At 35.0% G+C, this 15,387-nt stretch overlaps 1 protein-coding gene across 1 annotated transcript in view; it reads left to right on the top strand.

Moving 5' to 3' along the window:
• The first annotated feature begins 9,482 nt into the window (after positions 1–9,482).
• Positions 9,483–15,387, top strand: part of LOC124413878 (tyramine receptor 1-like) — a 45,489-nt gene continuing 39,584 nt past the window's right edge. The window contains exon 1 of the mRNA XM_046894665.1: positions 9,483–9,850. The gene's annotated coding sequence lies outside the window, so the exon portion shown is untranslated. The remainder of the gene's footprint in view (positions 9,851–15,387) is intronic.

Genomic DNA, 15,387 nt, shown 5'->3' with positions numbered 1-15,387 from the left:
AATTGAAGATCAAACACGATAACGACATTGAAGGCTGTTGAGAAAATAAAATATATTTTTCAGCCTGAGATGAAATTTCGAAGACAAAAATTCAATTGGATTTTTGAGGATAACATCAATGAGTGGAAGCTTTTCATGATTAGTGTAGAATATGATCACTCGACGACCGAAGATATTCATTGTCAGACATACAATTTGGAGCTCTGAAGATGCGTAGGGGATTCTACAATTCAGATGTAGGTAATTGCAGAAAACTGTTTCACTCTGAAATCATTCGCTCTGTTTCACCGAATCTGTAGTATTTAAAGTGTTTACGGATTATCCGGCTACGTTGTAGAACAGTTTGAAAATTTAAGCTTTGTAAAAATTGTGGAAAAGATTCAATTCTTAGATGTCAAAGTGTGCAATTAGATAAAAGACAAATTAAACATCGGGAATAGGTATACATAATATTAGTTGCAAAAGTCCTGAGGTACCTATATATACCTATATGCTTCACTTTTATATTGGGAGTATTTTTTCTTCTACCGTTGAAAATATTTTCTCAACTGCTAAGAGAATTGACTATGTAAATACATCACAAACCCTTCCGACGCAGGGAATTCGAGATTTTCGCCGAAGTGAAATCTAGAAAAACAATCTTCCCGCCGAATGGTTTTCGGGGTCACTAAATTCGATTCGGACCTCAACGCAATTGTTCAGATGCAAAATAGAAAATCCAATATGGTGATACCAAAAAAATAATTATGTCTTCACTTCCAGTCTCTAAGTTGTAAATTAGCATACGCGAAAAATGATCATTTTTGCGAATAAGTACTATAGAAATTTAATTACATCTGCAATACAGCCATGCGGTACTAAATCGAATGAAAAAGTTGACTCACCCCTTATTTACTTTGGGCGTATAAGAAACGAAACAAACATTATTTTAGGGGGTTGATATCACCCGTAAAATAGGGCGGGATTCAAGCGATGTAAAAAAATTGTTACGATTGTTTTCACCCCATCGACAATCCCGCCAAGTTTAATTAAAATCGAACTGACTACCCCCGAATTGCCTCTGCTGTTATTTGATTATTTGTATTCTACATAATTACAGGATTTTCGAGGCTTCAGTAATTACTGTTCGACAACTTTTAACGTTAAATAATTGAATTCGAATTGTGATTACAACTCTCGAGTTTGAGCGGGCATTAAATTATTACTATTGCTACTCTCGGATGTGAGTTTTGAATTTTTAAATTTAAATTTCTATTGGAAAATGTTCTCATGACGTCAGAGCCTGGTTGTCGGCGCCATTTTATCACCACATAACCTAAGTTTTCAATTTTAATAAAGGAAAATCATATTTCTTGAGCTTAATTTAATTAAACATAATCAACATTATACCTGTTCCATTATCTGTACGCGAAAAAAAAAACTGTCAACGGTCAACCGTCAGCCTGGTTGCATTAGTTTTATTTTTTTCCACCAGATGACGCATTGCAAAGTGACAAAATCCCAATGGTATTGGATTAGTCAGGCGTGACGGAAGGATGAAAAAAAGCGCAATATAAACACGTGACCTCTGTCGTATTGGAGGAATAAATAGGCATAAAAATTCAAAGTATACCGTTGGAAACGTATATATGTACTTAAATTTACAATTTGCGAACACTCGAACATTGCATTCGAATTGCATTCTCAAATGAGATTGAAAAAAGGTCAAATATGGGTATAACGTTTATGAAAACTTTTGAGTTTAAAAGAATTCCTCAGAAACTGCAAGAATGTAAATCACTGAGGAACAAAGCTAAATTGAATATCATAATTTCATTAATCGACTATCGATTCCACGTAACGCTGTTCAACTTTTTTTAAAACAGCGAATCACAGTGCCATCTTGTTTAACTTATAGATCCGCGATTTTTTTTTTTTTTTACTTGACATTTATGTTAACCGATTTATATATTCTAATATATATATATATATATATGTATACATGTAAAATATAATATAACATCTCGTAGAAAAACCTCGGGATGCGTATATAATATGAACGTAATTTCATGCCGTTTATCATCAAACAACCGAAATATCTCCGCTCGAGAAGTTATAAGGAAAAGTTTATCCTGGAAGCGGCGGCTTTGTAAATAATATGATTCGAAACTCAGGCGAACCGGTTAGTTTCTCAACCGTATGTAATCAATCGTTAATTTATCGTTTGAGGGACGCACCAGCTGTTGAGGCTTTTCGATCCTTCTTAGTCAACTTCATGCAAACTTCTTGTCCTATCCTATACATCCTAAATAATGTGCTTCAATTTATTTCTCTTCATACGTATGTAAACTGGGGTGTTTCGAAAAAAAAAAAAGTAAAGAAAATAAATAAATAAATAATTCCTTCCAAATAGCTTCAAAAGTTCCATTTAGGTATAAAAATATCATATATAACAACATATTAATAAAATTTATTATTTTTGTTGAAAATTAAAGGCTCTCCAAAAAATGGTCTGTTATTATTTTCTGATAAATTCACTCGCTAAAAAGTTATTCAAGGAACTTAAATAACTTTTGTACGAGACCTTTTTTCGAAGGAAGCAGGGAGCAAATTATTTATTTATTTTTTTTCAAAACTACTCTAATGTAAAGCATTGTGTTTTCTATCACAATTCTGATCCTGGTTTACACGAGAAGTTTTTTTTTTTTTTTTTTTTTCATTTTTCTTCTTCATCTTCACGAGAGCCAGCCAACTGATTGCTTTTCATCCAAATGCATGCAATATGGAATCAAAGTTTTTCCTTTACTCTATGAGCTTTTCTTATACCAAGTAAAACCATAAACCGAGTTTCCTTAACTTGAAGAAACTAACTTACGTCAATCTTGATACTAGGTTATAGAATATATATATATATAACGTATAGGTTAGACTAGGTCATAATACATATGTAAATATATGTAGGATAGATTATTATGTTCATTCATTCGTTCTTCGACGTATGATAAAATCCATGGTTTGCGTGCCTGCGTGTGTCAGTGTGTGCGTATATGAGAAAGAAGAGAGGGAAAAGAAATTGCTATTCAAAATATCATTTTTGATGCAGTGAACTTTTGTGTTATAACTTTGGCACAGACTGACATGAATCAGAAAATAGAAAATAAGAAAAAACTGTTTGATAAATATCCAGCAGCGTTATTTATACAAATAATATCGTAATACCATGTGACAATAGAATTCGAACAAATTCAAATATTACAAGCTAAAGAGTCATCCATTTTGAAATTTTTTTTTATCAGTTATATAACTTTCGAACCGGATTAGAATCGAATGGTACACATTAATTAACTTGTAGGAGGAAAAAAGTCACTGACGATTACAGATGATTACACATGATTGATTTTTTTTTATAAACTACGCTGCTGGATGGATTATACATATTTACTTTATTCGAAACTCTTTATCCTCAAATATCTTGGTTAGGTTTTACAGGAGTCTGATACAACGGACTGCAGTTGCATGGAGTTGTACAGTAGAAACAGCCGGCATCGTCATCCCCCCAGGGCGAACGTTCTCAGAGTCCACCAAAGCCAGCCACGCATAAATAACAGCTGCGCTAGGTGTCGGAAAAGGAAACCAGGAAACCCAAAAAACCCGCAGCACTGTCCTTCTTGTCTTTGTCCTCCTGACGTCGTCAGATCATCATCTGGAGGGTTGAGGTAACGTAACAACTCCCGACTCAGAACTGTCCAAGGTATGAAAGACTTCTTTCATTTTCTCGTAAAAGAAAGTGGGCAAAAGAACATATCGATAAACCGCAATGAATGTAACATTTTCCGACGTCTTTGAGATGTCGTAGAAAAGATATTCTGAAGACTTCCAACCTTTGGTGGACTGCTTATAAGCAGTCCAGTATAGTAAGGACCTTCAGAAGATTATACTGACGTCTCATTTCATTCTGGTTAAAAGACAACTCGGTGTCCAGAAGACATTTTAATGTTCGAAAGATGTCTTTGGGAACTTTTGGACGTAAAAAATGAGGACGTTGGGGAGACATTTTTTTTTTTTTTTGGCAACTCCTCGACAAGTTTTAGTTTCGTGCTGTCCAGGCAGTGATTAACGATCATATCAAAACCGTATGCGAATTTGAAGAGAAAATTTGGAATTTCACAGGGGAGTCGAAGACATGGATGAGGTACTTGCGAGGTTCGAAGAACTAGCACGTGATCCCCGGGAAATCGGAGGGCCGGTGATCCAGCCACCGAGCGGAAGGACGACGTCGAACTCTCATCAAGTGGTGAAAAACTGCATCCGACTTAATCCAAAGAAGCCGACCAGCAGCTTGGTGAGTCGTCAGCAACGTAAAAGCGAGCAGGACCAAATGCTGAACATGCTTTATCACGACCTGATGAACTCGGGCTTGGCGACCGAGGAAACGACCCAGGCTGGCTGTGCCAGGAATCAAACGCCCATCAAGAGTCTCCGAAGAAGGCCAAATCGCCGAGTCGAAAAGAGCAAAATTGATCAGAGTAACCACGAGGTGACGGACCTGGACAGCGACGCCGTGCTGAGATACTTCCGGGACTACAAGACCCCGAAGGGACGACCAGCGGGTGTTTCGATCCAGAAGGTGGAAGAGATCGGGTCGAAGGAAATGGGCCTCGAGGATGAGGAGCAGCGAAGGCAGTTCGAGAAGGACAATAGAGAGCTGAACGAGCTCAGCAAAGAGGTTCGCCAGTTCGAGATGAAGAAGAGTGGGGATCCGCAGTGGGAGAAAAGACGTCCTGGAGAAGACGGAGACCAGATGAAACGGAGGGTCAGTTTTTTGCCGAGCAAACTTCCGCTCCCGACGCAGAATTCCGAGGTCACCGGGAATCAGGACCCTAGGAGCAGGAGTCCATCGGGTGATCATGGAGCTGATGGTGGGAACGTCCAGTGCAAGTCGACCTCCGTAATGCCTCAAGGCAACGATGAGGATTCCGGGGAGAATTTAATGGGCCCTGAGGATTACGGCAAGATCCAATCTCGCGATTCAAGCTTGTCCCGGGATCTCAAGGACATTTTGTACCCTGATTCCACCTACGGCAGGTGCCTCACGACTCCGACAACTCGGACTCCCAAGAGCGAAGGGCAGGTCGTCGAAGCTGCCGAAACTAAGGGTAGTTGCCAATCTCAAAGCAACAAAATGACTCCTGGGAACTCAAAGAAGTTCGCCTATGCTGGGGGTGACCTTGACTTACATGCCAGCAAAAGCTACATCGTAGATCTAATCGACAGAGCTTTGAGCAGGGAACTCGGCACTGCTCCAGAAGAGAGAAAGGTTTGTTCTAATGTTCGTTCGAACATCTAAATTTTATGAAATATCTTGAATCCTTGAATGAAGACAAAACGGAACTGTATTTACCTATTTCCAAAAAGCTTAACACCTTTGGCTGCTAACTCTAGATGCTAGCTTCAGCTTCATGGTTTATTGATCGCTTTGGTAGTAGCGGATCAGGCAAATGGATTTTGACATCTGGTTAGGGATGGATTACCGCTGTGACTATGCTGCTGCAACTCTGGAGTTGATTATAACAAATTTGATACAACAACTCTCTATAGATTGGGTTTGTTTTTATTTTAGATCTTTCTCAAATTTTGAGCTGGTCGCATTTCAAATTGGTTCGAAACAAATAAATTGAAATCTCTATGATCTCTATGAAATCTCTAAAATAGCATTCTATGTCTGGTCTACCAATTGGAATGTGACTTTTTTGACATTGATTGACATAAAATGGAACATTTTTTATTGGGAAATTTCACTAAATTTGACATAATTTTACACACTCGAGTTTGAAAATATCGTAAAACCAGTGTTCTCTCTAAGGACGTTGATATTATTCCAATCAAATGAATCTCCATCGAGTTCAACTTGATTATCTTATGCAGTAGGATAGTCTCGGATGTTTGTTTTATAATTTTCTGTCTCGACAATTTTTTTCACGATAAGCGATGTACGTTCTAAACCTGACTTACATTCCCCACACAGTATAAATGACTAGCACCTCATTGAGCGAGGCGAGTGTAATTTGGATGTGAATATACAGCGTAAATAACCTTCTGTGTATAATATAATTTACGCGAATCGCTAAAAAGTACACGAAGACAAATGAGGGCCGAAATAATACAGCGGGACTCGCTATAAATCTTATTACAATTGTGACACATGATGAATTTTCGCATTAACCGATACATTCCAGACGCACCACGTGGTGAATTCTGTTACGCAGTTTTCTCTTTCTTTTTTAATAAAAAACAACCTTCGCAAGAAACGGTCGTGAGTACGTGTTGCGTATGTATGCATGCACATGTATCAAATACCGCACCTATCATCGTCGGAAACGACGTGCTTCACACTCCTTCTCCTCCTCCTCCACATGACACATCGTAATTCGGGGAATACTTCGCTTAATTGCATATTTTCCACTATCGAAATTCGCGAATGATGAAAAACAGCCCGCTGGGTACCTTCAATCACGATTCGAACAAGTCTATACAGGATCTTTCCAAGTAAATTCCTCAGCATGCTGGGTTGCCTAGCAGTAAGGAGAACAAATATCGGTAAAACAGACCTACCGAGTCATAATGACTTTGATCAAGTCAAGTCACATAACCAATCGAGAACTTTGAACACCTGACTTACCGATAACTCGGTAGATCTGTATTACCGATATTCGTTCCCCTCAGCTATAGGCAACTCAACGTACTGCTGCGTTTACTTGGAAACATCCTGTAAGACTATACCTATACAAGAGAACTATAACAAACATGCACATTAGACACGCCTAGGTATAATTAATTGAATCAAGAACTCTCTCGGGTTGATTAATTGCATCTGATTAGGTGGAAACTGTCCCACGTCCGAGTCAGTCGCAGAAAGAAATTTGCGTCGAAATAGCGCGGGCTCTTCAGGGTGACTGTTGCAGTATAACTTGCGCCCAAAATTGCAACGTTCTGCAGAAGGATGCGCCCGATTACGTAAGGCATCTAAAATTACTGCGGTGGGATTATCTTAATCACATTCAGGATGAGCTGAGGAAACTGCAGAACCTTGAAAGGATCTTGGATTCCTACTCGCCCAGACAATCGCTTCCTCTTTCCCAGTCTTCTCATACCTCTTCGACGGACCAAAAGAAACATCATCAATCCATTATATGATTTGTTTATCATTTTGTAAATCTTGTACGTTATAAAATTTATTTTTTTATACGTATATCTAACCGGTTTTATGGTCGAATATATAGTGATATAAATTTATTATATTATGGACGAAAGTATTTTTCTGTTTATGTGTGTGTGACTTGCGTAGTTATTGAATCGCAATTGGAAAGGAAGAAGCTCCATACTGGTTAAAGAGTTTTTTTATTTTTCTTTCAAACAAAAAATTTACAGCTCGATGATTTTTGGTGTCGAAAATTCTAGTTTTTATTATTGCAAGATTGTTTATACGCTTGTTCTCGTAAATGTTCAATGTGTAACGATCAGTATGGTTTTCAGAAACAGACAAAACTCGTGACAAATTGAAGAGGTTGGTTAGTCAAAAATCGATACCATTCGATAATTTATCGAATCATTATCTTCCTGAGCTACGACAATTTCATTAAAGAAAACTTTGAAGATTGATGCTTCATTTCGAACCGTTTCAAAATGGTTGGAAACCTTTTAGTTTCGGTCGATTTCACTCTGAGCTGGCTCATTTTATGCAAAAAATTTTCAACGTTGCACCGATATTGATTTTGATTGATTTCAACAAATGGTAATGTTTAACTGATTACTGAAAAGAAGGAAAATCCGTCTTAACAAATTTTCAGAAAATAGTCTTCCGATCAAAATAAAGACATCGTGGAGTGAAATCGGACCAATCCACTTATCGACTTCAAGCAATTGTGAAGCGATCTGAAACGGAGCATTCTTATTTGTTTAAGCTTATTTCTTACAATTCCAAGACTTTCAATTTGCGTATTTTCGAAGAAAACTTTGTAGCTTACGAATATAAAAATTCTTGAGATACTGAATGTATGAGAACCTGCCAAAAACAACATTAAAAAAAATCATCAATATTTGGTAAATCATCCTCATCGAGATCGCGACATTGATCAAAAGTTCCAAGTTTCTCTTGATCATCCTTAGGAGCCCGAGAGGGTAATCAAATCACTATGCAAAAATGGTATAAACTGATTACAATTACAAGTTTTACAAATCGATTGCAATAATTGCAAAATATTACAAACGATTACAAAGATTACAAGGATTACAAAAGATTATAAAAAATGATAAAAGATTACAGCAATATTACGGAAGATTACAAATGATTACAGAGCAAAAAAAAAAAAAAAATACAAAAATTACAACGATTACAACAGATTACAGAGATTACAGCAAAGTCAGGCTAGATCACAAATGATTCCATAACAAAAAAATTACATAAATTTCAAGGATTACAAACGATTACAAAGCTTACCGAAGATCACAGAGATTACATATAGAGATTACAAAAAGATAACATGAAATATAAAAGATTACAAAGAATACATGAGATTATAGTAATCTGTGTACGCCAGATTGCAAGAGTGATTAACCCCTCGTAGGAGCCGAAAAAGTGATTGAACAAAGTTGAAAAGAGGTTACAGAAAAAAGTAAAATCATATTTAAGACAGAGAACTGTGCTTTGGAGATTTTTATTCATTTATTTGAAACGAATCTGGGTGGTGGCTGACTGTGAGTCAAAATTCGAAAAAGGTTTAAAACCAAAACCACCCTAATATACACGTCAACCATGCACGATCTAAGCAGCAGCGTCAGTATAATCGCGCAGATATTCGCATCGTTCTCGTAACGCAAGGCGAGGAATATCAGCCGGTCCACAGGGGGTTGTTTCTGTCTTTCTGGGGGATGTTCAGTCGGCGCGTGACTCCCGCCGCGAGAGGACGTGCCGTTATAAATCGATTCTTACCACGATCCAAACGTCTTTTGCATCGCGACCACGGAACGTTTCAATATTCAAATTCTCACCCTCGAACGCGACCAAAATCTCCCCCCTCCCCCCCCCCCCCCCCCCCCCCCCAAAATCGAACCCCGCTTTTCGCGCTAAATTTATACGGTAAAATTTTCGTTACCCGCCTTTCTTTCCAAATCCGCAACTTGGAAAAGAACGATTACAAAAAAAAAAAAATTCAGGGTAAAGAAAAAAAGAAGAAAACGAAAGAAATTTTTTTTACGGAAACTAAAACTTACACTCGCAGATCGTGCGGTGATTGAAACTGTTTTTTTTTTTTTCTATTTCATTTTTGTCCCACCGCATTTTTGAAAATACCTCGGGTTTTTGATATCTCGAAAAGATGAAGGATAACTCGATGGGGAAATTTATTTGCAATCGGGGTCGGAGGTCTGAGGCAGTGAATTTATGGTGTGATGTATACTAACCGTTCGGAAAAATAAATCTTTATACTTGGTGTGTTTACCACACTGATTTCCACCACTATTACTACTATCACTATCGAGCTGAAAATGGCTGAAAACATTGGCCATTGGTATAATACATAATCCGTTGAGGGGGTGACTCGGAGGAATTTATTGGGCATAGTTTGGATCGCATTCCCGCATGCGGCCGCGGCGTACCGATACTAAAGACGGTATATCACTGATACATAGAAGATGCTCCGAAGGTTCTGCACATCCAAAGTAAATCACAGCTGCCACAAGCAGAAAAACACCCCCAGATATTATCCCGCGCTTCTACTTGGATCAAAATGTTTCTGCATGCAAGGGTGAAGGATAGAACGGCGAAGAAGGTTTTGGCAGATTTTGACACCGCAGGGCGACGTGAATAATTTTTGTAAGTATATATATGTGATACATATATCAGGGTGGCGCAAAAAAACCGACTATTTTTTTTTTTTTGAACCACTCGTGACAAAATGTTGGTTTTTGATGTTTTAAGAGCCCACTCCAAAGGACAGTTGAATAAAAAAATTTTAAGAGGTCGCTCCACATTTTTTAAAACGTCAGAAATCGTCAAAAATCGATTTCTTCTTTTTTTTTTTTTTTCTCGTTACGGTACAATTTTATAGACAAAAAAAAAAAATAAGTTTCCGAACGTTTCAGTTCAAAATTTGAATTTCGAAAGGTCGCTCATAATTTTTTTTCAATTTTTTGGTGCATTTCTTTGGATCTTTTCGAGCCACTTTTAATATTCATATTAAAATTTCATAATTTTTTTTTCTTTAATTTAATAAGAAAGAATCGATAATAATACACCACGACATGAATTAAAAATCAAACAAAATACTAAAAATATAATTTTTTTGATTTAATTTTTTGACGATTTTTGACATTTTTTAAAAGTTGGAGCGACCTCTTAAAATTTTTTTTGTCAGCTGTCCTTTGGAGTGGGCTCTTAAAATATCAAAAACTAACATTTTGTCAAACGAAACTAAAAAAAAAAAAAAAATTGTCGGTTTTTTTGCGTCACCCTAATGTATATAGGTGTACATTCATTATAATATATTTTGTATATAGAATTATCTAACCTACGAGAACGGCGTTTTGTCGTTGTGTATGGGTTCTTGCTGTTCTTCTGTTTTGTTAAAAAAAAAAATTTCGTACTCCGAACTCCGAAACTGTACCCTGAATTTTTTCAAATTTTTTTTTTCATTCAACTGGTGAATTATTTATAAATATTTTAAGTGATTTTGAAAAAGATATTTTTTGAAGTTTTCGAAAAAAATTTCAAAAACTGACGATCTTTTTTTTAAAATTTTTTTTCCTACCAGCACTGTCAATTTTTTTTTTTATCGACTTAAATATTGTTTGAACGGATTGAAAGTTACCAAAAAAATTCTCAAAAATTGTACTTTCCACTCAGAATATTTCTAGACTGGTCTCACTATAAAGATGATTAAGAAAAAGTTGAGTGTGCCGAAAAAATAGACATTTAAGAAAAGTAGAATTTTTGAGAATTTTTCGAGAATTTTCAGACCGTGCAAACAATGTTGACCCGAAAAAATTGAAAGTGCTGAAAAAAATGGACAAAAATCTAGCCTTCATGTGTGGGTTCTTGAAATATTTGTAATAGAAAATACAGTTTTTGAGAATTTTTCGAGAACTTTGAAAAGGGTCCTTTTCAAAATCACCAACCATTTATAAACGATTGAGCAGTTGATTGAAAAAATCTGAAAAAATTCACGATACTGTTTCAGAGTTGTGACTATTGCAGGAAAATTTTTAAACAAAATCAGAAACGGTGAGGGTCAGACGTTGGTCGGGTTCGCGGGGAATTCCCTGTACACATAAATCTGGAAGACCTTTTTTGCAGGTACTGTTAGGCTGACTTTTTTTTTTTCTGTCAAGGAAAAAAAACTTCTTTACAATTCAAACTGAAATTTATTTTTCACTCCGTTTTAAACCTTTCGTTTTTGTCGTCTAAAAAGGTTATGGGAGAAAAAAATTCGTCTCTTTTGATAAAATTATGGTAAAATTAATAACGTTATTATTAATATTACTATGGTTTGGGTATTGTTAGTATTATGCACAAAACTATTACTATTTAGGGTAATTGTAACTGTCGATACGGTAATTTTTTGTCTTTATTGCAAAATTAAATGGTTTTGCAGTTTAGTTTATTACATTATTTTTCAACTAAACAAAGTCTGAACGTGATAAAAAAAATTCTTTGTCCACTTTGTCATCGAAATCGATAGATAACACGCAACTCTGATAGTGATTTTTTGACTGTTCATCTAACACTTTGAAATAGGTAAAAAAAAAAAAAAAAAAAAAAAAAAAAACAGTAACAAGCGTTTAAGTTTCATTGTTACATAACTATTGAGCAACGTGACGTCATTATGCGGTTATAACTCTTCTAATTTTCTAAATCATAAAAATCTAATAACAGTTTAAAATTTAATTTCAATAGGATCTTGCAAAAAGATATCTAACAAAAAGAATTATAAAAAACGAGCTCATGACTAAAAATACTTGGTATAAAAAAAAAAAAAAAAAAAAAAAAAAAAAAAAAAATATACAGTAACATTAATTATAATATAAAAACAAAAAATTGCAAGGTGTACAAAATTTTCTTATCAGTACAGCTGGTAAAAGTGATTTTCATTTAGTATCGAGAACAAAATATTTTACCGGTTATAGGAAAACGTGACGGTAATTTACGAACGAATAATAAACTAGATATTTCTCTCACAGGTCTAAACACAGGTTCTAAATTAATTCCAAGTATTATTATTATCATCTTTATCGAAAAAAAAGAAACGATAATTTACGACACCGGAGCGCATTTGACTTCCAAATATTGCAAATAACGACCGGGGATTGTAATATCTCATTCCGTTATATTGGGTTTTAACCCCCCTCCCCCCCCCCCCCCGCCCCTTTCCCTGGCGTTACATTTTCGAAACCCTGGACTCTTTTTGCTTCTCGTATGATAAACGACGAACGATACGTACGTTTGTATCGAACTTGAGAGCTTTTTTTTGAAAGTCGTTTGCTTACAGAGATTTTTTTTTTCACTGAGTGCAAATTGGACGTTTCACAGTTTTAAAATGATTGGAAAAAAAAAAAAAAAAAAAACTGCAAACGACAATAACAGAACTAATAGAGAAATTTGATAAATAATTTATTATCTTCTATGATATCTTTTTATTTTATATCTTTTACTGCAGATTGGAAGAGGGAAAATCGTTTTATTTTGGGTTGATCGGTAAATCGATTACAATACACGATAGGTGATTGAAATAAATTGATTACAATAAAATTTCAAATCCATTCGCTTTCACATCGAAAATCGTATTACCTATATACCAAAAGTATTTGGGATGATGCATTCAACCATAAAAGCTACTACCTACCTTAGCTTTTTTCATATATTTCGGGAAAATCCCATTTACGTTTCATATATGTATATATATATATATATATATATATATATATAGAAGTGGATTCTCATATACGATTCAAGTATGATTGTTGGGTATCGTCCCCCGTAATTCTCACTCTCATATACACACGCTTTCATTTGGGAGGAAAAGTCGTGAAACGTATAAGGTTCTGTATATAAAATATCATCGCTTCACTTTCGATTGTCGTTGTGAAGAAATATTTCCATATTCATAATATTGTGTTTAACCAAATTCTTTTCAAAAGTTTTAAGAATATTTTTAACAATTTTTTTTCATCAAAACACACATCAATATTCTGTTAAATATTATTTCAGTTCAAAATTTCGATCACACGGAAGCTCAAATGAATTTCAAATTTTTCTAAAAAGTAATCAGAAAATTAATTTCTGTCAACTTTTTTTTTTTTTTTTAATATTTATTCGTTCATGAAATAAAATATTCTTCTACCGGTTGAACTTAGTCGCTGATGCATCTCTGATATATACATATATCTATTGTAGGCGAAATGGGTAAACTTTGTGCCTCGTAACTTTGATAAATGAAGACACAGGAAACACCCTGGGACCTCGGTGCGATAAAGGATCGTGAATTTGACGGTATATCAATTTAGCGGTAACTGGCTGGTTGTTTTCATAGAAAGTTGCGCACGCTTGGTTCTAGGATTACAGAGATCGAGAGGCAAGTTTCTACATTCTGAACTACTTAATTGAACTTACAGATCCTCTATAGATTCTATTTTTCTTTCTTTCCTTTTACTTAATTCATTTCTTGCAGTTAAGCACGAAAAATGGCTGCAACGAGTCCGAAGTTTAGATCAGATTGTTCGATAAAAAGAAAAACTTCCTTATCGATGAGTGAAATTTCTCATAGTTATCTAGATACTATACGCAGTTCTGAACTATTTTCTTTTTTTCACCATAACTGAGAAATAACGTTCTTGATAGAAAATTATGATTTATTCCTTTTTCGAAAACCGGTTGCAACGAGTCCAAAGTTTCAGATCAGATTGGTCGATAAAAAGAAAAACTTCCTTATCGACGAGTGAAATTTCTCATAGTTATCTAGATACTACACGCAGTTTTCAACTATTTTCTTTTTTCACCATAACTTAGAAATAAAGTTGTTCATAAAAAATGATAATTTATTTCTTTTTACAATCGTGATTAGAACATTTATAAATAGTTTTTACTATTCTTGTCTAAAAGCAACTATTTTCAACTATTGCGATATAACTTTATGGCGGTGAAAAAAAAAAAAATTGATTTTCAGGCATTGTTTGACTGTTGAAAAAATTCAGTGAACTGAAGAAAAAGGTGAAAAAAAAAAAAAGATACAGTTTCAACGACTATAATTACGCTGAAAAATAGTTACTCGTGTACGAATTTTCTAATGACTAATTTCTTTTAACTTTCTACTTTCATATGACATAAAATTTTCGCTTTTCCCAAATTTTCTTCCTCATTAAATCATCCATGGTGTTTTGGTTGTAGATTACACATCACAGAGCGAGAGAGAGAGAGAGAGAGAGAGAGAGAGAGATGTGAACACAATAGAATAGAATTGATTCGTCGAGGGACGAGGGTCCCTGGTGGCCAGAAATACGGAGTTGGATTCAGATTGGTTCGTTATATTAGATTCTTAAACACATATAATCCCTCAAAGCATACATGAATACACATTTGAAAGATAAATCTAGATTTGGGAATTTTGAAAAATATATCTGCATAAGTATCGGCGATTATTAAGCAGTAAATATTCTGTTATTTATCCACTGGAAATAATAATTGTTGAAAAAATGTATGGAACAATTTCGAACAATATTGGAATAATTTGACCGATAAAAATTTTTTTTTGTACCGATCTCATTTAATATTGTTACACATATGACTTTCCATGAAAATTTTCATGTCGAATCGGATGAAAAATTCGTTTTTCATAAGATGAAAATTTTTCAACATTTGAGTTGAAAAATTTATCATAATTTTTTTGATCATTCTTCTAAAAGTTTGCATTCTTGTACAGTGTTGAAAATCTTGTGATAAAGTAACAGAGAACGAATCGGATTAGATTTTTTATTCCCAACACTTTTTTCCGAGACTTTTATCAGCTGATAAATTTTATCTCCAGGAGACAATTTCGAAATATCTACGAATGAAACGCGCTTCGTTTTATCCACGCCGACACAACACGATTCCTTAATTGTTTCTCGATGCCATAATTCAGACCGAAGTGTGGCTGATTCTTTGTGAATTTCCCAAGGGAGGTAAAAATGGAAATTAACTGCAAGATAGTGACAAAGAGAAGGCATATCACAATACTTTGAAATTAAGATAACACAAGCGCGTGAGAAGACTCCACGAATCGCGAGAAATTAGTTCCTCAGATCTTTTTTTATCATCGATAAGTACGCGGTGAGCATTCCTAAAGTAATTTTCAAAATTTAATTAACGTTCAACAAAAA

This window comes from Diprion similis, chromosome 13, assembly GCF_021155765.1.
Source record: "Diprion similis isolate iyDipSimi1 chromosome 13, iyDipSimi1.1, whole genome shotgun sequence".
Taxonomy (NCBI): domain Eukaryota; kingdom Metazoa; phylum Arthropoda; class Insecta; order Hymenoptera; family Diprionidae; genus Diprion; species Diprion similis.
This window is presented reverse-complemented; position numbering and strand designations above follow the sequence as displayed.